Source organism: Ursus arctos, unplaced genomic scaffold (genome assembly GCF_023065955.2).
Source record: "Ursus arctos isolate Adak ecotype North America unplaced genomic scaffold, UrsArc2.0 scaffold_25, whole genome shotgun sequence".
NCBI lineage: Eukaryota > Metazoa > Chordata > Mammalia > Carnivora > Ursidae > Ursus > Ursus arctos.
The window spans coordinates 23,555,977-23,577,040 of record NW_026622930.1 but is presented as its reverse complement, the minus strand read 5'-3'; the positions used below and the strand labels follow the sequence as shown (position 1 = coordinate 23,577,040).

The following is a 21,064-nucleotide window of genomic DNA, read 5'->3' as shown; positions in this document are numbered from 1 at the left end:
GCCAAAAACCCATTTGCCTAAGGATCAGTTCTCTCAGAGGCAAGTTTATCTCAAATTAAGTATTCTTGAATGCTTTCAGATCCACTTGAACTTCCTATTATTTCTTGCCTATTTTTTCATTTTTAAGATTTTTAAAACCAGTTCATTCAAGAGCATTTGACTTAATTTTGTATTTCTAACAAGTGTTATACAGGCAGCCTTTTTGAATGATTATTTCATATTCTTCTAGATGTCTTTTTCTAGGTTACCTACTTTCATTAACTTTAAAGAGAACCAATATTTAGCCGTTTTGTCTAAAGACACTTGTACTCAAAATATAGCTGTCCTAGCAAGAAGTATTCAAGGCACTAATTACCATCAGTCATTATGCACCGTGTCATCTTGGTCCCTTAACTAAGGGTACATCAATTTCAGATGCAAAATGGTGGGTATTCATGCTGAGTTTTGTGTGATGTATCTTACTTTGTGAATTAGGGATTTTGAGAAAGGATGATTTTTATATGCAGTACAGCAGGTTTGCCAATGACTGGTATACAGCATATACTCAACTTGTGTGTACTGTGTGAGGCAGGGAGACTCTGAGACAAGGTCCTAGCATGACCACTCATAGCAATTTATCTCCCGATTGAACTGTATCAACCATCAGGAAAGAGATGTTGGCCTGGCATTTTAAACAAAGAATTCAGTGGAATGAAAAAGACTGTCATTGGTAAAACGAATGAGCTTCTGACCTAGGAAGTAAACTGGATTTGTCTGGGGTTCTAAAACAGAGATGGGAAATCCGTGGCGTGGTGCTGCCAGGCCCTACCATGGCCAATGCGAACTCTCCAAATTGGTCACAGCATGCTTATGGTTTGAGCCGGGATGTGACTCTCGAATCCTTCTTAATGCAGTCAGCTGCTACTGATCGAGCGGTGTTGGCAAACGCACGATTGCTATTTGTGCTCTCAACGTCGGATCCTTTCTTTACCTGGGATAGGTTCAGGGCTTTCATTCGTGAACACAGGGGGCAACAAGGTAGCTTCTCCACGCTGACAGAACATTCCTAGCTTACTGGTGACGGGGAAGAGACATCTGGAGGTCTTTTGGGCAGATTGATTTAAAGGCTTTGTGATGTCCTTCCCTAGCTTAGAGGACTTTATCGACATTGTTTTCTTTTGCAGGGAGTTTGATCTTCTGGGTTCCTGCATTGGAACCCAAAGGATTTCTGAGCAAGAGCTGGAACGCCTCTGACCACGTTCAGCTTGGGCAGCTGCAGCACGGAGCTAGGAGGGATCCTGGAATGGGAGTCCAGAGACCTGGGGTCACTTAGGGCAAGTCTTGTCCTTCCCCAGCTCTCATTTCTCGCTTGCAAGGAGATTGGGTTACATCAGCGGTTCTCAGTGGGGGTGCTCCTACCCGCAGGTACTTCCTGGAAGTGCTTAGGCACAGTGTTGGGGGTCACCACAATGACGGGGGAATTGCTCCTGGCATTGAGTGGGTGGGCTCAAGGATGCCAGATGTCTTCCTGCGGGCAGCACAGATTCGCTCAACAAAGAATTGGCCTTTGACCTGTGTGTTTCCAAATGTCCCACAGGATATTTGTGTGGTGAAAATCCTATTTATAATGAATCGAATCTACAACCTAACTCAGATTCACATGTAAAGGCAAAGCATTTTTTGCTTGGTTTTAATACCCATTAAAATTTCCAGAAATGTCATTGCCATGAGAATCGAGGGATGGTTTTGTTTCTTTAGGCGTTATTGTTCACCAAACCTGCCTGTGAATGGCCATTACAACCCACCTGTATCCATCTGGCTTTGAAAAATTATATATATAATTATGTAGGTAGATTATAGTTTCTATGGATTTCATTTTAGATGGTAAGGGGCAATACAAAATAATCGTTGTAAAATGGGTGTGTTTGGTTTGATTGGGCTAAAAACCACTGCTCTAAAGATTCCCCAAAGATCCTTCTTTAGCTCTAACACCCTCTGGGGCTGTGAGAGTCGAAAAGAGATTCATATGGGATGAAAAATGGAAAACATGCAGCAGTAGAAATGGATCAACGCAAATTAATGCCCCCAAATTAAGCAGATTCCATAGTAGAGAGTGCCCACGGCTCCATAAGCCTGGTATTGTAGTGAAGTCCTTGATTTTTGGACTCTGTGTCCAAATGGGATTCAAGATCAGAGCCCCTTAGTTATGCAGCAGTGTGAATCTTTTATTGTTCGCAAGGGGGCCACCTTGTTGTGCACCTACTGTCCATGGAAGCTTCGCTCACAGCTCCTTTCTTTCTATCTGAAATCCTTCTTTCAGCCCTGTTTTCATGATGTAATTTTAGTAGAATTAAACCTGAACAGCCCAAAATTATATAATTAATTACATTCAGCTTCAATTACAATCACTAATTGATCAAAGCCTGCTAGCACAACACTTTCATTATTTGGCACACAATTATTGAGCGCCTACTTTGCACTGGGAATAAAGTAGGAAATGGCCAATTTCTCCTGCGGTGGGAGGATGGGGGTGGGGGTGAGGGTTGTCCTGAAAGGCCTCCTAGGGACATGGGGTGGGGGGAAGTGGCAGGTGGGTCAGTCCCGCTGGCCTAGTAGTTCACTTATGAATGTTTATCAGCGAAAAATCTCACACGGGCCGTACTCTGGGATCAGACAGGCTGGCTTGGCACCAGATGACACATGCTGTACTCTAGATCTCTCTGGTTTTTTCTTTTGGCTGTCGAATAATAATTAGTTAAGAAATTAGTAGGTACTACGAACACCTGCCACCTAAGGTACTCGTGATCATGTCACTGGTCTTTCCATTCCTCACAGTCTGTAAGGGCCCTTTTCCTTCCTATCTGCAATAGAAGGCCTTGCTACTGAAACTTCAGTATGCATTCTTGTTAAATGCGGAGTGTGGGGGCGCCTGGGTGGTTCCATCGGTTACGCGTCCGACTCTTAGTTTTGGCTCAGGTCATGATCTCAGGGCTGTGAGATCGAGCCCCGTTTCCGGCTCCACACTTGGCAGGGAGTCTGCTTGAGATTTTCTCTCTCCTCTCCTTCTGCCCCTGCACACGTGCACTCTCTCTCTATAAATAAAGTAAATCTTAAAAAAAAGACAGAGTCTGATTCAGTAGGTGTGGGTGGGGTCTGAGATTCTGCATTTCCAGCAGGCCCCTGGTGACGCTGCTGGGCGGCGGACGCACGGGGAGCAGCCAGGTGCTAGGACACTGCATCACCCTCTCTCAGGGGCTGCTACTCCTTGAGGGAGAAGCCAAAGCAAAGTTATTAACCACTTGGCTTCAGGAGGTCGTACTGTTGTGGTTCTAGCATGGAACAATTACTGTCAAGTTGCTCCTTCCTCTCTGTCTTTCAGTGCTCTTTTTATGGGCCAGGGCATAGTTTCTTCTCTTGGTAGTAGTTGTATTAAGGAGCTAGCTCACCAAGTGAGTTCAGATGTGCTAGTGAAAGTGCTATGTCCCAGAGGCTGGTTAGGCATTTGTTAAGTGATTTATTCTTGCCATACTTCCTGTCCCCATAGGAGGAGCTGGGTCCTACAAAAAAAGGAAAGACAAAGGTAAAAAAACAAAAACAAAAACAAAAAGCTATGCCCTGGGATGGGAAGGGCAGGCATGGATCCCAGGGCAGGCATGGAATGGGATCAGCAGTGCCTGTGGAGGAATCTGTCCCACCTCTCCCTTCCAGGGCATGCGAGGGCCCGGTGGTGCCCCTGCATCCGGGTGACTGTATGTCTGCTTTCCCAGGGATGCAGGCAGGCCGGTCACCTTGGGAGCTTGAGTAGGGGGGCCCTCCGGGAACCAGCCTCTGCTTTTCTCTTTGTCCTCTGCCCCTCCTCATCCACCCATTAAAACAAGGAGTCTAGCTGCAGGGAAGGGGTGCCCGCAACCTGGCTGTTTCTCAAAGAGGATGGAGGAAGAGCTGTAGCCACATGGGCTGTCATCTCCGCGCGTCGTTGGCGCTCATCAGGCTGAGGATCCTGGAGCTGTGGGACCCCCTTACCTTTCCCCCCACCTTCTCCTCCCGACCTCTCCCTTCCTGCTCCTTCTCTGCAGCATGCACGGCACTTTCTGGCAAGTGCAGCTCAGCCTCCGCCTGCCGTTTTGTGCCGGGGTTCCCTCAGCTGTACTTCCGAACCCTGTGCTGACTCCCCCCATGGAAGCTGGCTTCAGGAAGGGCACTGGACCTCCCCACTTCAGACTTGAGCCCATTCTACCAGGAGGGAGAAGATTCATCTTAGTAATTCTCCTTCCCCTTCTGAGCTCCAAGGGTTTCCCTGGGGCCAAGACCTCCAGAGGGGCCATCCGGCCATGCCAGCGTCTACAGGGCTGGGCCTGTCCTCCAGCAATCCGAGCCACTGCTCACCTTTCCTGGAGATATTTGTCTTGTGAGCCCCTCATCCTGTGCCTGCCTGGGCAATGGCCTTCTTTCTCTCTGGTTCACCCCGTCACGGAGGGCAGCTCTGTCAGGACTTCTGCGGACAGCAATCCCAAGAATGCTGTTCTTGAACCATGCTGGGGCCTAGGGGAAGCTCTGAGACCTTCTCTTTTCTGGGGACTTGCGTCCAGTCCAGAGACAGCCCTACCTAGGAAATGGTCACAGAACACTGGACCTCACACCCCTCTGGACTCCTGAGATGTCAAATAGGAGCAAGGAAGAGAGTCTAGGGCTCCAATCTGGGACCCAGTGGTGTCTCAGCTTTCGTAATTGTCCCTGGCTGTCTCCCAGTCTACCAGCCTGGAAATTTTTTTTTATTTAGTTGGGTTGGGGGAAGTGGTGGAGAGCACAGAGGGGAGGGGGAGTCTTGCTCTTCCTCCTAATAGTTTCTCCCAGACCCTTTGCTTAAGTTTCAAGTCTATTGCGTTCCCTACGGGAAGATCCAAATAGCTTTTTGAAATCAAATGCCAGTAAGAGACTCCTCCCACCCCCTCACCTTCCTTTCTGGAAGTCTTTTCTCTTCCCAGGCAATCAGCAGAAAGAAGCCTGTTGCTGCTTGATGGTGGCCGAGGGGAGGAGGGAGGTGGACAGGAAATGGAGAGGGGGAGGATCTCCTCACTAAAGAGTGCAAAAATCTTAACCTGCCACAAATATGCCCTGTCTTCTGTTTGCTAAAGAATCTGTAATGAGGGGCGCCTGGGTGGGTCAGTAGGTTAAATGTCTGCTTTCGGCTCAGGTCATGATCTCAGGGTCCTAGAATCAGGTTCCCTGCTCAGTGGGGAGTCTGCTTGTCTCTCTCCCTCTCCTTCTGCCTGCTGCTCCCCCTGCTTGTGCTCATGCTCTGTCTCTGTCAAATAAATTTAAAAATGTTTTTTTAAAAAAAGAATCTGTAATGAGATAGTTCTGGTTTTCTGTTTTGTTTTGTGTTTTAGTTCTCTTTGGCATGCTGGACTATCCAACTGCCAAAGGCTGCCTCTCTCTGCCTTTGCCCCTTCTTCTCCCCCGAAAGATATGCCTGCAGGCTCTCCCTACCTCACAGCAGAGACTTGCAGGTGGTAGGTGGTGAGGCAGGGATGTGCAAGGTCTCTCACCTGGAAGTTTTGTTTGCTTGTTTATTTACCATGATTTTGAAGTTTAGGTATTCTCTGTCTTCCAAGTATGCCAGGCGTGTGTTCCGTGTAGCTTTAATTTCTTGTTCTCTATTGTTTCTGGAGGAAATCTGGGGGGACACAGACATGAGCAGACACCCTCTGGCAGGTGGGGGGTGAAGGGAATAAGAGGCAGAGGGACAATTTACTATCCTGCACGGTGGAAGGTGTTCAACAGAGTTTCTTTGCATGGAATTTGCCAGATAGAGCTGGGTTAAAATTCTGGGTCTGCCTTCTATTATTATTATTATTATTATTATTATTATTATTATTATTATTACTCATTCACTATCTCAAAGAAACTCATCCTTGACAAGCATACACTCTGATAAGGAGGCCTGATATTTCTTTTTTTTTTAAGTTTTTATTTAAAGTCCAGCTAACATACAGTGTAATATTAGTTTCAGTGTAATATTAGTTTCAGGTGGACAAAATAGTGATTCAGCACTTATATACATCACCTGGTGCTCATCACAACAAGTGCACTCCTTAATCCCCATCACCTGTTTCACCCATCACCCACCCACCTGGTAACCGTCAGTTCTCTGTAATTAAGAGTCTGTTTCTTGGTTTCAAGGAGGCCTTATATTTCAACATTAAACATTTTCCCTTTAATTCTCTTAGGTAGTAGCTGTAACAAATTTCCAGTTTTGGTTTCTAATCCTGATTAAATTCCTCGTCTCCTGACTTGCTTATAGTAAGTATGTGCTAAGTCAATTACTTGTTGAATGAATGATAGTCCATATTTTCAATTATGATCCAAAAATAATGGGTCCCTTTTTTAGAGTTTAAATTCTCTCTCTCTCTCTAGCAGTATGCACTCAGGCACACCCCATTTTTTTTTTTTAATGATTTTTTATTATATTATGTTAGTCACCATACAGTACATCCCCGGTTTCCGATGTAAGGCTCGATGATTCATTAGTTGTGTATAACACCCAGTGCACCATGCAATACGTGCCCTCCTTACTACCCATCACCGGCCTATCCCATTCCCCCACCCGCCTCCCCTCTGAAGTCCTCAGTTTGTTTCTCATAGTCCATAGTCTCTCATGTTTCATTCCCCCTTCTGATTACCCCCCCTTCTTTATCCCTTTCTTCCCCTACTGATCATCCTAGTTCTTATGTTCCATAGATGAGAGAAATCATATGATAGTTGTCTTTCTCTGCTTGACTTATTTCACTCAGCGTTATCTCCTCCAGTGCCGTCCATGTTGCAGCAAATGTTGAGAAATCGTTCTTTCTGATAGCTGAGTAATATTCCATTGTATATATGGACCACAACTTCTTAATCCAGTCATCTGTTGAAGGGCATCTCGGTTCCTTCCACGATTTAGCTATTGTGGACATTGCTGCTATGAACATTGGGGTGCATATGGCTCTTCTCTTCACTACGTCTGTATCTTTGGGGTAAATACCCAGTAGAGGCACACCCCATTTTTAAACCGCATTCAACAAGGCTTTAAGCAGATACAGAATTTATATTAATTTTCTATTGTGTAACAAATTCCCGCAAGTCCCCATTTTAAGCGACTTAAAATGGCACACATTTTTCTCACACTTTCTGTCCATCAGAAGTCCCACACCTTAGCTAGGCGCTCTGCTCAGAGTCACAAGGCTGCATTCAAAGCTGGACAGTGTCAGGCTGGCTGTGCTCTTTTTTGAGGCTTGGGATCCTCTTCCGAGTTCATTCAGGTTTTTGGCAGAATTCAGTCCCCTGTGATTGTAGGATTGAGGCCCTCAGCTCCAAGGCTGCCCCTTTCCACAGGCAGTTCACACATGGCTGTTTGCTTCTTCAAGGCCAGCAGGAGAGTGTCTGTCTAACCTCAGGAAGGACTCAGTCCGTCTTAAGGGTTCACCTGATTAAGCCAGGCCCACCCAGGATAATGCCTATTTCGCTTCGTTCTAAGTCAATGCTGCAAAATTCTTCCACTTTTGCCTAGAACACAAGTGAATTACAAAGTGACATGTCATCATATTTGTGGTCTGGCCCACATCTCAAGGGAGGGGATTATGCAAATGTGTAGGGTTGTGATGGGGGTGTGGGAATCTTGGGGGCCTTCTTAGAATCACCTATCACGGCGCGCGTTTTCCACTTGTCTGTGGCAGCCCAGTAAGTATTTTTACAAATAGAAACTCCAGAGTTGAGATACTGTCAGGGAAGGTGGGGCCTTGGTGAGGGCAATCCCTGACCACAGCACCGTAAGATCGATGGCATTAATAGCTACATACATGCCAGGTGCTCTTGAGGGCTTCCACAGCCCAGAGCTCTACGGAGGGAGCCCTGGGGTTTAGAGCCTGTGCACCCCGACTCTGCGGCCTGCTCTCTTTACTCCTGCGTCCTAAATAGAGTTTAGAAAAATACGTGCTGACAAACGAGCATGATAAATGATTGGAAATGACGATCGTGATGGCAAATTTTATGCTGGGCTTGATTTCTCTCCCTCTCTCTCGCGCTCTCTGCCCCTCTTCCCCCCTTCCCTCCCTCCCGCTCTCTGACATTAAATGCTTGGTTACTCAAGGCCACAGTAACAGGATGCTAAGTAAACAGTCCCCTCCCCCCACCTTCTTTTCAAGACCAGAAAATGGAACAGATCATTAGGAAAGGAGGCTGTCGTGGCGTCTCAGAGGGGACCCTGCGGGCGCCTGGCGCAGTCCGCGGTCACGGCCACCCGAGCTGCTCAAACCGCGGAGGGGACACTCCACGCTTCTCCGACCGCCAGCGGCTGGGTATCCCCTGGGCCCCTTCCTGGGCGCCAGGATGTCCCTGCCTGGGCGGTGTCCGGAATAGACAGTGGGGTCCTCTGTGGCCACTGCAGAAATGGGCTCTGAGGCACAGAGGGCGGGATGTCAGCCAGCTGGGGCTCCACACTGCCTTCCTCCCATTCCCACGCCACCGGCTCCCCTCAAACCAGGACTTGGCTCAACCCCTGGGGACCCCACCCAGTGGGCTTTCCCTTGCTTCCCCCCTTGCAGAGAGCAACTGCAGCACCGTGCCTGTTCACCAGGGGTCGCAAAGTCCTGGCTCCCAGGGCTAGGCAAGTACCATCTCTGGGTCCAGCTGCTCAGGGAATTTGTACACAAAAGCCTATAGAAATATATATTTTTTGCTTCCATTAAGAACTACGAACTCTCTGTTTATTTACTTATTTATTTTATTTTTTTTGTAGAAACATGCAGCTCTTTTATTTCTTCTGAGTATACACAAGAAATAGGCATCCCTTTCCCACTAAGAAGCTTGTTCTACGTGGTTTGAATAGAGCTTACCCTCCCCTACCCCCATACACACAGGATTGGGGACACAACTCAGGCCTCACCAATCCGGTCATCTCATTCCTCTGACAACAGCCATTGGGTAGGGCATGGTTGCATGAGCTGTGCCAGACCAATCAGAGTGCTCCCTGAGACTTTCCTCCTTCCAATTTCTGGGAAGAGGAGCTCTTTCTTCTGGGGTAAGCTGAACTCTGGCTGCTGACAGCTATTCTTATCTCTAGAGAAAGCTTGTGTGAGAAATGGAAATGTAGGCAGAGCCCTAGTGATGTCAGTTGAGCTCCTGGATACCACTATGCCTGAAGCCTTTACTGTTTCACTTTGTAGTTATATATATAAAAATACTGCCCCCCCCCCTTGGCTTAAGTTGGGATCAGCTGGAATTCTGTCACTGGTGACTGGAAAGTTCTTACACAGGAACCAACAGTCTGGAAAGTTCTATGTGTCAGGCACTGTGCTTTAAATACTTCTCGATTTTAATCTTCTGTTTAAGGAGCTTGCATGGTAGGCATGGTTACTTCAGTCTCACAAGCTAGGAAAGGGAGGCTCAAGACAGATAAGTAACTTTGTCATGATCGTACATCAGTTAGCAGAGCAGAAATCCTGTGCTTTCTGCCCTGAACTCCTGTGATACTTCCCATCTTTGCTATTCGTTGGTATTTGGGGTCATACCACCTAATAGCATTATTTCACTTCTCCATGAACTTACAGATGACTAAACCATCTAAATTATAAAATCCTTGATGGCAGGAATCATGAACTATGCTCTGTTCGCTGACCCCAGTGCTATTTCTACAGCGCAAGCCCATAGCATCTACCATTTGGCGGGGTACATCATAAATCCTGAATAATCTCTTACTGAACACATGCCGTATCCATGGCCCTTCAACAAGGACTTGTCATAACCAGAATCATGGAAGAAGAGACCTAGGGTGTACAGTTGCACCTTAGGACCTATACAGGCTCTTTGCAATCGCTATAACCAGTTCTCCCCAGGAGTTGACCCTAATGAGTTTCATTCATTCATTCTCCATCCATTCTTATTTTTAACACACTTTTTCTAAATATTTATCATATACCAATCATATTACAAGACTCAGAATACTGAGTAAATAAGACATGGCTCCTGTCCTCAAGGATCTTAATTGTAATTGCCTTTTAATTATCCTGAAGCAAATTTCCCAAAGCATTGGCAAGTTGTTGTTGGAATTGTTGACCACCTCTCTGGATGGTTCATCACTGGGGCTCAAGCATAATCCAGGAGGGGAACAGCAGCCCCTATCCTGGTCTTCATCATCCAACTTAGTCCTACTTCAACCAACGGGGCTGCCATAATGCACAACTCTGGGGGGGCACCATTCGCATAGGCTAATGACATTCTCAGAAATTGAGCAGTGCACAGCCTCTACAGCAGGATGCGGCAGCCGTAACCCAAACAAGACCCCTTAATGATACCCCTTCCTGTTCAGTCACATTGGTAGAGCACTTTACAGTTTATAAGGAATTTTATGTATATTACGTCTTTGAACTGAGAAATTATATTTTGGTTCCCACAATGCAGTCTCTCTCCTCTACCCTTCACCCCATGGGCTTCTCTGTTGGCTCCGTGAGCTTCTTGTAGCCCCCTCTCAGCTGGTGACAGCCCAACTGAACTGGTGACAATTACCAAGCACCAAGTCCCATTACCAGCCATAGGCTTTCTTCCAGCCCCCAGCACTTACCTGGAATTAGCGGCGGTTGCAGCTCGGCAGAGGGGACTGTGCTGGTGATTACGAACGTACTTCTTGTTTGTCTTTTCAGCCCCGAAATCCTGTCAGTGAGGAGAAGCGATAATAACATGTTATTAAGTTCTTTCTGGGTAATGCAATTCAGGAGTCAGGAGGCAGTTTGGTCATTTATGTCTTTGAAAAGCTTAGAATAATTTTCAGTGTCATTATCCCCCATTTTAAAGAGCCAGGCTCCAATATATAAATCTATATCTGGCCAGTTCCATGGGTATATATAGATACGCACGCACTCTGAGCCGCGCCCGTGGGAGCATGTGTCCGGGCATGTGCGCGCAAGCACGGTTTCTGGACAGGTGTGTGCAGAAAATCAACACAAGCTTCTACTTATTTATAGATGTATGTATATGTCTAAAAATTCCTCCTTTTTAGCATGATGTCTCCTACAATCTAGGTCTTCAGGAATTACATGTTATTCTCGGCCTCACCCTTGACATGTGGAGTCTCCAGTTTTGCTCACCAGTATAATAACTATACCAAAAAGAAGAGGAACCCTGATAATGAACATGGGTCCAAAATGTGCAGGATCCCCCTGACGGATGCCCAGTCATCACCATAGCTTCCTTTCCAAGTCCCTAGTTCCTAGTAACCCTCTTAGAGCTTCCAATTCCGTCAGAAAAGTCTGGCTAGGGGCGCCTGGGTGGCACAGCGGTTAAGCGTCTGCCTTCGGCTCAGGGCGTGATCCCGGCGTTGTGGGATCAAGCCCCACGTCGGGCTCCTCTGCTATGAGCCTGCTTCTTCCTCTCCCACTCCCCCTGCTTGTGTTCCCTTTCTCGCTGGCTGTCTCTATCTCTGTCAAATAAATAAATAAAATCTTAAAAAAAAAAAAAAAAAAGAAAATCTGGCTAGCAGGCCCTAGTTATTTGTTGATTTTTCCCTACGGCCTTGTAGCTGGTGTTACAGGAAAGGAGCATCTTACAGGACGTGCTGCTGTCTCTTGTTAATGGAGTCTGGGTGAAATGGTTGTAGGTTGTGGGATTTCTAAGCCAGAAGGAACTTGCGAGATTATGTGAGCCGGCTCCCTCTTTGCACAATGAGGCGGGAGACAGTCAGAACATGGAGTAACTAGGCTGGAGTTCCTGAGTGTTAGCGGCAAAGCTAGGACAAAAACCCACGCTGGGCTCCCCCCAGAGCTTGTTCTGGTAATGCGTCTTAGCCCCCTCGGAAGGCCACGTTGCCTCACTCCAGGGATGCTCTTCCTGTCTTTCTTGGTGAGCATGGAAATGGGATCCTCCAGAGCCTTGGTACAGGGCTAATCAGCTCCCATCAAAGCAGTTCTAGGGCAGTTATAATAAAAACACAAAGACCAAAGCCCAGCTTCTGACCCCGGTTTTGCCAAATGGCCTCGGGCAAGTTCTTAAACCTTTTGTACTCACTTAGTTGTCTGGAAATTAGGAATAGTAATGGTATTGAACACATGAGGTTGTTGTAAGTATATATATATATATATATATATATGGTACCCGACATATTTTACACTTTGGCTATTAGTCTTTTTTGTGTGTGAAGATTTATGTATTTTATTTTTATTTATTTATTTATTTATTTATTTATTTATTTATTTATTTATTTATTTTAAAGATTTTATTTATTTATTTGACAGAGATAGAGACAGCCAGCGAGAGAGGGAACACAAGCAGGGGGAGTGGGAGAGGAAGAAGCAGGCTCCCAGCGGAAAAGCCTGATGTGGGGCTCGATCCCAGAACTCCGGGATCACGCCCTGAGCCGAAGGCAGACGCTTAACCGCTTTGCCACCCAGGCACCCCGAAGATTTATGTATTTTAGAGAGAGAGAGTGAGAGTGAGCGAGCAGAGGAGAGAGGCAGAGGGAGAGGGTGAGAGAAACTCAAATAGACTCCACACTGAATGCAGAGCCCAGCACGGAGCTCGATCTCATGATCCTGAGATCACGACCTGAGCTGAAACCAAGAGCCAGACACTTAACCAACTGAGCCACCCAGATGCCCCCTATACTTCGGCTATTACTCCTAACCCTCACCTGCCCTACAGCATTTTCATCCTGTTCTCATGGGACTCTTCATCTCCAGTTTAGACACTTACCATGGCTTGTGAGATAGTATTTCCCATCTACAGCTTTACTCCTCCCTCCAAGGTAATTTCACCCACTTCCATGGCTTCCCAAATCTACATCTCCTGGTCCTGTTGACATGAATGTCCTACAGGCTATGTATTAGCTTTGTTCATTCATTTATTCATATAGGTATTGTTATGTGCCAGCCGCTGTTCTAGGTGCTAGGGATTTAGCACTGAATAAAACAGCCTAAAATCCTTATTCTCACGGAGTTTACACTCCTAGCTGGGAAGGGGGAAGGTTGTGGTGGTGGCAGACAGAGGCTCAAATCACCCTACATGCCATGATGAGAAAGTAGGAAGAGGGGATAGGACTTTCTGGAGGGAGGGCAGAAGTGACTATTTTAAATAAGCGAGGCCTCTTCCATGAGATGGCCTTTGAGCACTGAGGAGATGAGGGAGCCCGCGGCTTGGCTGTCTAGGTCATTCTGAGCAGTGGGAACCGAGGCTGGCATGTGCTCGGTGTGTCTGAGGTCCAGGGAGGCCTGCACAGCTGGACTAGGGGTACGCACGGGAAAGCAGTAGAGAGAAGAGTGGAGACGTGTTGGCCAGGAGGGCAGATCAAGAAGGGCATCGGAGTCTATTGTGAGAGCTGGAAGTTACTGAGAGTAATACGGGAATCCAGTGGGGTGTTTTGATTGGAGTGACTTGATGTGACTTATGTTCTAATGGAATCTTTTCGGCAGGTGTGCTGTGAGTAGCTGGTAGGGAGCAAGAGTGAAAGCAGGGAGATCATTTGGAGGCCACTACAATAAGCTAGGACCCACAATGGGCAGCGAACATCATATTCTGGATGGACATTTAAAGTAGATCTGGGGCGCCTGGGTAGCTCTGTCGGTTAAGCCTTTGGCTTGGGTCTTGATCTCAGGGTCCTGGGATCAAGCCCCCACGTCTGGCTCCCTGCTCAGTGGAGAGTCTGCTTGTCTCTCTCTCTCTCTCTCTCTCTCTCTCTCTCTCTCTCCCTCTGCCCCTCTCCCTGCTTGTGATCTGTCTCTTTCTCATATAAATAAATAAATAAAATCTTAAAAAAAAATAGATCTTGTAGGTTTCTGAGGGTTGGATGAGGGGTGATGGGAGGGAGGAGTCAAGGAGGACTACCTGGTTTGTGGCCTGAGCGGCTGGTGAGATGGTGCTGTGCTATTATTAACTGAGACAGAGAACTCTGGGAGGAGAAGGTTCTATATTTTTGGAAGGGAGGAGGTGAGTTTGTTTTGGACATGGTTAGTTTGAGATGACTTTTAAACATCCAAGTGGGGATTTTGAGTAGGGGAGAGTTTGGAGGTAGAGATATAAATTTGGGATCCTCAGTGTAGAAAAATGGTTGAGAGCTATGAGCCTGGCTGAGATCACAGGTGAATGGGGGTCAACTGAGGGTCCAAGGCCTGAGGCCCAAGGCAACCCAATGGTATAGAGTTGGGGAGATGAGATGGAACACACAAAAGGCCCTGTGAGTTAGGAGGAAAACGAGCACTGTATGAGCTCTGGAAGCCAAGGGCAGCCAGTGTCTCAAAGAAGAGGCATGGCCATTTTTGCTAAATGTTGCTAGTAATAGACGTAAAAGAATCAAAGTTTCATGATTGGATTTGGTCATGTGGAGGTCTTTGGTGACCTAGTGTGATTAAGGGCTGGGGTCCAAGCCTTGTGGCTGCAGCCATGTGACAGTGAGCTGGTGGCACAATGCACAGAAAAAGCAATCCTTGTGGCTTCTGAACACATGCAAAGAAGTTCGCTGTCACTGAATGAATGAAATGCAAACTAAAGCTACACCAAGATACCTTTCTCACCTAAGAGGTTAGTCAAACGACAGGAAGTTTAGTAACACACTGTATTGCTCAGGCTGCGAGGGAAAGAGGCACTCTCCAACATTTCCGATGGAAATGCAAATTGGTACAAACCCCATGGAAGAGTCTATCAGCCTTCAGTTCAGGGAATCAGAACCATCTTAGGTATTTCAAGCAGAAAGGGATATAATATAGGGACTCAGATGATGGTAAAAACCACTGGATGGACGGGAAGAGCAAAAGTTAGGATTAGATCACACTGCCCCAAGCTGTGATCAAGGGGTTTGGAAAGCCATTGCTGCCACCCAGAGACTAGGAAGTCACAGCTAAAGTCACAGCTGCCTTGTAGCCCTGAAGCCAGTGATAGGCTGGCTCCGGCAGCACCCACAGTGGCCAGAGCCTGTGTGTGAGCTGAGATTGGAACAGATTAAGAATGGCTCCTACCCTCTTCAGTCTTTTATGTCTCACTGTGAGCACATCTCATTAGCAAAAACTAACCATATTTGTATCCCAGTTGGGAAGGACATCTGGGAAATGTAGTTCCTGCATTTCTAACCCCTGTGATCTGTATCTTATCTCCCTGGGGGAGAGTAGAGGAGGGAATCAAAAAGGGTGCCTAGAGATAATAGATAGCATCTCATACGATCCAGCCCTTTGGCTTCCAGCATCCATATGTGCCCTTTTGTCCATAGTTAAATTCCCAACAGCACCAATATAACAACAACATGCTTCCATCTAAAAGAAAGCATAGCTTAAAAAAAAAATGCCTGGGTGGCCCAGTTGGTTAAGTGTCTGCCTTCGGCTCAGGTCATGATCCCAGGGTCCTAGGATCGACCTGGGATCCTAGGATCCCAGGATCCCTGCTTCTTCTTCTCCCTCTGCTCCTCCCCACTGCTTATGCGCTCTCACTCTGCTCTTTCTCTCAAACAAACAAGTAAACAAATAAATAAATAAATATTTTTAAAAAAATAATGCAAACAAGTTAGACACTCTCTCTCCAAAGAGGAAAGACCCAAAGACTTGTTAGTCATGATTCCATCTCTAGCTGACATTCCTTTCCCTTCTCCTTCAGTCACAGTTTGATATTCTAAAGACTAAATTATAAGATCAGCCGCCCCTAACACTCCTTATATAAAATAATAAGGGGAAGAAGGAGGAAGAAAATACCTAAGAAAGCAAGGAAGAATATATATGCATATTTGCATATTTACTATATTTTGGGTATTATAACTTCCTTCCTCTGCCATCTATCCCTTGTTCCTTTTGCCCTCAGCCAGCGTTCAGCTATCCGGGGTACTCTCTCTGGTGGAATAACCCCAGCCTTCCTTCCTGAAGAATGTACTCTCTTGGTGGTTCTTCCTGTATTTGGTTATTGTAGTTTTCCATTAACGTTTCCTAATGGATATAGAGGTGCAAGTAGGCACCCCAAAGAATCCTGTGGTTCCAGACATATGCCTTTCAGGTCCCCGCTGAGTAGTATCAGTCTTATTTTCCCCCAACAGCCAAGATCAGTCAGAACCTAATCCCACCAGCAACTTTAATGAGGTTAGACGAGGACCCCGGGCTCCAGATGACAATGTAGCCTGCTGATACCTTGATTTGAGCCTTGTGATACCTGGAGCAGAGAACCTGGCGATGCCATGCCTGACTTCCCACCTACAGAACTGTGAGCTAATAGGTAGGTGTTGCTTGAAGCCTCCAAGTTTGTAGTAATTTGTCGCACAGCAATAGAAAACTAATGCACATTCAGAGATCAGAAAGCTACAGGAACCCAGTGTTCAAAATTAGTATCATTAATAGTGGAACAACTAGACATTACCCGAGGATGTGATAAGAAGTTCAATAGGAAGTTCCCAGCAGCACTTTATTTATTTATTTTTTTAAAAAAGATTTTTAAATTTATTTATTTGACAGAGAGAGACAGCCAGCGAGAGAGGGAACACAAGCAGGGGGAGTAGGAGAGGAAGCAGGCTCCCAGCGGAGGAGCCTGATGCGGGGCTCGATCCCATAACGCCGGGATCACGCCCTGAGCCAAGGGCAGACGCTTAACGACTGAGCCACTCAGGCACCCCCACAGCATCACTTTAAAGTATTTTGACCAGTGCTGTTAAATCTGAATCAAACCAAGCTTTCAGATGACATGACTGTTTGTATCTGTCAAAACGCACAGAACGGTAAAGTAAAAAGGATGATGTTTACTGTATATAAATTATACCTCAATAAATCTGGCTGAAAAAAACCCCCAAGTCTTTAGATCTACCTCATTTTGCAGGAAATACTAGGAATAACGAAATGACAGAGTAAGGAAATAGATGTATTTAGAATGTGGGACATTCAACATGACAGCTGGCCTGATCTCTTCAAAGAGTCAATGTTGTGAGTCTTAAGATGAGACTTAAGAGGCGTTAACAAACAAATACATTGCATGAAACCTATTGGATCCTGCTTTCAAAGAAATAGCTATAAAATATATCTTTAGGGCAACCGTAGAAATTTGAATATGAAGTGACTTTTAGGTGATATTAGGGAATTATTGCTACTTTTGTTAGGGATATTATTGGTCTTGTTAATTGAAAAAGCATCCCTACTCTTTGGAGAGATGTGTTTAGGGGTGAATTGTTACGATCTTTTTAATTTACCATGAAATGATTCAATTATGAAGCAAAAAAAATGGCAAAATTTTAATGATGGCTGCAACTGGGTGGGTAGTACATAGGTGTTCATTGTGTTCTTTGCTTTCCTGCATGTGTGAAATTAGAATGGAAATTACGTTGAAACAAACAAACAAACAGCAGATGAAAGCTGCTGCTGGGCTTGCACAGCTGCCCTCTACAGCCCGTAGACCCAAAGTGGTTGATGGATGGAATCGCAGAACGTGGAGCCTAATAGCCATTGCAAAACCTCGTATCTGCTGACAGGGGCACCTCAGCACCTGCCACTGGCAAAGAAAGAAGGGCCTCTGCCTCCCTTCTGTTTTCCAGATCACGTGTATGTGATTGACAGGTCTGAATCCAGAACCTTGCTGGCCAGGGGCATTGTACCATGCAGGTAAAGGAGCTGAACCTTCGGAGCCCTTCACTTGCGTGGGCATTGCCCCAGGAGAGCCCTGGCGTGTTCGTGTGATCAGGTGCTCTTGTAACCTCTTTGCAGAAGTAAGATGTTTCAACCATACATGGTTCAGACTGCTGTCTGTTTCTACTCTGATTTCCCTTGTGTCACACTTTCCCTTGGGTTGGCTGGTATTGGAATGGCCGTGGGAATTGAGGGGATCAAGCTAGGAGGAAGTTGAACTGGGGATGCATTTAGTTGGTGTTTAAGTGAATAAGCTTCTGCAGTTTGCCGTCATTTGCTAGTCATCCTGCTGTGGGAACGGCTTCCATGCTTACCCCCTACTGCTCACTGTCAGCTCCTCTGGCTTTGCAATACCAACGTGCAGGGCCAGGAGTCACATCACAACGTGAACGTGTCCTATGCCCAGCATCAGAAGTATTTGGGTAGCAGAAGAGAAAAAGAGGTAAAAAGTATGGAGCCAGAAGCTAGTTTGTGGAATATTCTCCCACTTATAAAATGTATAAAGTTGTATTTGGAGAATTTGGTACTCACGGATGCCAGGTAAGACGGGGGCTTTCTCTTACTGGATGCATGCTCAGTAACTTAGCTTATACATTTATAAACACACCGGATATTTTTTTGATGGGCATTGGGAATCATAGACTTGATCAGAATTCCTTTATTTGTAGGGCAAAATCTGCAGTAGTACTACAAATAGTATGTCTCACATGTTTTATGCATTTTAACTATCTACAATAATAATAAATTTTAATGAGCCATGCTGAAGGGAAAATTCAATTATCTTTTTATTTATTTTCCGGAAGGTATTACAAAATATTGTTCTGTGATAAAGTGATCAAAGATCATGTGGCCAGAAAAAGTAGGGAAAAAACCTATTATAAAGATAGAGTGGGCAGTTGAGTAGTTACATTATTACTTTTCCCAGATGTCATGTTTGTGTTATTTTGGCTTTTAAGAACTTATATATATTATATTATGATTTTTTCTCACTCTATAGGTATTTGTAATTTTGTGTTCTTTTACTGAAAGAAGGCCTCTATGGTCAACAGAGGACGGAAGAGCAGAAAGATAGAATGCTGGGCCCTCTTGACACTTGGAAGCCCACGGAAGCTCTGGAAGGCCCACTGCCAGACTCATTGTATTTGAGGGAGAAATAAATCTCTGTCTTGTTTAAATGACCATTATTTTGGCTTTTCTGTTACGAGCCACCAAACAGAATCTGACCTGCTATGCCCTTTGACTCAGCAGTTCTACTTCCAGGAATTTATCCTACAGATGGACTGGCACATATACAAGAGGATGCATGGTCAAGGTCATTCATTGTAGCAGAAGATGGCAAACAATCTGTATGTCCATCAATGAAGACTGGTCTAATAAATTATGTGCATCCATACAGTGAAATAGTAAGCATCATATATTAGCAGGAAGCTTGTCATAGCGATACGAAATGATCTCTAAGCTGTATAGTTAAGAGAAAAAAATAAGTGCAGAACAGTGTAAATACTGTGCTATTATTTGTGTAAAATACACACACACACACATACACATATATGTATTGATTTAAAGGCCACTGGTTCCTGTGCAGGCAACTAAGTGGCTGAGGACAGGAGTCCGAGGGAGACTTTTCACTGTGTTCTTTTTGAATGATCATTGTGAACTTTGATCTGTTTTAGAAGAAATAAAAATTAAAACTAGAAAACATTCTTATATTTAATACCTGTGTAATAAAACATATTGTTTGTTTAAAAAAAAACTCTTTTCGGATTGAAAAATAAATAAATAAAAGTCCCTTAAGTCACCCATAAATCGAGATGCCGTATTCCTGAATCGTTCAGGACAGTCTCAGTTTATCCTTCTTGTTCTGGTGTAATTATCAACATCGCTTGACTTCACTCTCGGGGGTGTCCTGGTTTGATAAACTCTCTGGGGAACTTACAAAGTATATCGCCGCCCACAGGCTGTCCAGCCCACTACACAAATCATGGTGAGCACTGCGGAATGTACAGAATTGTCAAATCACTGTGTTGTACACCTGAAACTAACACAACATTTATGTCAACTGTGCTGCAACAATAAGTATATTAAACAAAAGAAAAAAAGAAGTCCAGCCCAGCCCGTGATGACCCTGATGCTGCTTCTGTGGCTGATGACCAGATGAAGTGGTTGGCTTGAGTTTAGGGTTCTTGAGTGAAGAAAAATGTGGCTTTTTAATCATGAACGAGTATCAGTCAAACAGGCAGTGATCACACCAAGAGAGATAACAGGAAGGGGAATACACAGAAGGTACACTCGTTTCACATCCCACCTCAAGCCCGTGCTCGGGCATTGCTCACTGCGGGTAATGGTGGATGAACCATTGTGTTATTTGTCTGATTTTCTCTCTCTTTTTTTTGCTGTATAATTGCACACAAACAGTACATGTATGCGTAGTGACTCAGCTCTGTAGAACTTGACCACACCGTGTTTGCAATTGGCCTCGATGTCCTAGACTGTGAGCTCTTTGCGGGCAGAGACCATGTCTGATTTCTCCTTGTGTCCAGCACACAATCATCCTCGTTGAATGCTGAATGAATGAATGAACTCTGCAGAGACCCACACTGACATCTGGTGCTCTCTTCTCCACAGATCCTGGTTGTCCTGTCTTGAAGACTATTATCTTTATGAAGGCAGGAACTAGATTTACTTGAGTCAACCTTGGAACCTCAGTGCAGGACACTGATATATGATGAGTGCTAATTCATGTCAGTGTATGCCTAATAGAGAGTAAGTACTAATAAATAACAGTTTGATGAATGAATGAATGAACGAATGAATGGTTTTTGCACCAGTCACCTAAGGACCAATCTCTATACTGATCATTCCCATCACAGGTGCTACGGAATGCATGTCTCTGACCCTTCCAAATGCATATGTTGAAGCCCTATCCCCCAGTGTGGTGGCATTTGGAGCTGGCATCTTTGGGAGAGAGGTAGAGTTAGATGAGGTCATGAGGGTGAGGCCCTCATGACGGGATTGGTGGCTTGATAAGAAGAGAAGGAGAAAGAGAGAGAGATGTCTCTCTTTCTCTCCACTTGCACACACCAAGGAAAGGCCATGTGAGAACATGGCAAGGAGGTGGTTGTCTGCAAGCCAGAAAGAGTCCTCATCAACCCAACCTACTGCCACCTTGATCTTGAAGTTCCCAAGCTTCTAGAACTCTGAGAAACAAAAGTCTGTTGTTTAAGCCTCTCTGTCTGTGGCATTTTGTACGGCAGCCGAGCCGACTGAAGCAGGTGGGCCCTTTGGCCCTGGGAGAGTTCTGGCCCTGGACCAGACAGTTCTTTCCCGCTCCTGGAGGAAGAGTTCATGGAAGACTCAGGGTTTGGAGAACTTCTTGAATGAAGACAGGGAGCATCTTACAAGCTGTCACAGCTTCCTATTGTCTCTGCAAAGTGCCCTTCTGAGCCTTCAGTTTCTTTAGAGCCTCTTCTCTTAGCTGTTGT

General features: G+C 45.5%; 1 protein-coding gene across 4 annotated transcripts in view; it reads left to right on the top strand.

Annotated features, from left to right (window-relative positions):
- The window catches only part of ADCK1 (aarF domain containing kinase 1), a 142,581-nt gene extending 123,824 nt beyond the window's left edge, over positions 1–18,757 (top strand). For 2 of the 4 annotated variants that reach the window (XM_057318619.1, XM_057318621.1), the window contains one exon: positions 18,580–18,757. The gene's annotated coding sequence lies outside the window, so the exon portion shown is untranslated. Of the gene's footprint in view, positions 1–1,163; positions 1,705–6,209; positions 6,283–18,579 lie in introns of those variants that run through there. The other 2 variants (XM_057318616.1, XM_057318618.1) reach the window with 2 other exon arrangements.
- The last annotated feature ends 2,307 nt before the right edge of the window (positions 18,758–21,064 follow it).